This window comes from Cephus cinctus, unplaced genomic scaffold (genome assembly GCF_000341935.2).
Source record: "Cephus cinctus unplaced genomic scaffold, Ccin1 Ccin1_scaffold0596, whole genome shotgun sequence".
NCBI lineage: Eukaryota > Metazoa > Arthropoda > Insecta > Hymenoptera > Cephidae > Cephus > Cephus cinctus.
In genome coordinates, this window is record NW_014333242.1 from 611091 (window position 1) to 612251 (window position 1161).

Genomic DNA, 1161 nt, shown 5'->3' on the forward strand with positions numbered 1-1161 from the left:
CAAACAGATGTTTCTGGCGTCTGGCTAGTGCACCCGGTTACGAATCGGGAGGTCTATGGTTCGAGACTCCTTTATGGAGAGCATTTTTTTTACAAAAAAAAATATGATTTTGCAAATGAAATTAACAGATTAAAGAGTATATCCAATGAATTTATTTATCTTATTACAATAAAGGCATAACAACGACAACCTGCGGGCTTCCACATCACCCAAGAGGTGCTGCAGTCGATGCGTTCCCATTATTTAACGTAGCGGGTCCCCACTAGGCCTATACTACGATCAGCGATATCAACATTACACAAACGATCTATTTAAGTAATTAAAGTATAAACGAATGGCAATAGGATATCAAAAGGTTGCGATTAGAAAATCTTAATAATATGAGTTCTGCACTCAAATATAAAGTTTCTTTATTGAAGATGATTACGACGATTATTTTACATTATATTTCACACACACATGACGCGTGTAAATATCTAAAAGTAAAAGAAATTGAGAAAAGGACAATTATTGGGAAGAATAGCATATCGGTTTACTGAGATCACGTACTGGCGACTTCAACACAACAGTCCAGGAATCTGACGGATCGAATCTGAGCGGGCGTCTGCAACAATGTTGCTAACTATCGCGCGACTAGCAACACACATTGGGGCCTGCAGCGTCAGGTCGTTCACAGTCGTACAGGCAGCAGCATCATGGTAAGTAGTTATTCAATAGTTATAAGGAAACAAGACGCAACACGTCTCATGCTTACTTTATTACTATGAAGAATATTACGAGAGAGAATATTGTGAGTTAATAGACAATGATTTTCGATCCCGATGACAACCTTTTTGTAAAAATATTTTATATAAGCTTAAAATAAAGTTTGGGCAACCGAGAAAATTTGAAAGAGAGGAACCTTGAAAAATAGTATAGGCCGATCGTAGTATAGGCCTACTGGAGACCCGCTACGTTAAATAATGGGAACGTATCGACTGCGGCACCTCTTAGGAGATGTGGAAGCCCGCAGGTTGTCGTTGTTTATGCCTTTATTGTAATAAGATAAATAAATTAATTGGATATACTCTTTAATCTGTTAATCCCATTTGCAAAAGCACATTTTTTTGTAAAAAGAAAGTGCTCTCCATAGAGGGGTCTCGAACCATAGACCTCCCGATT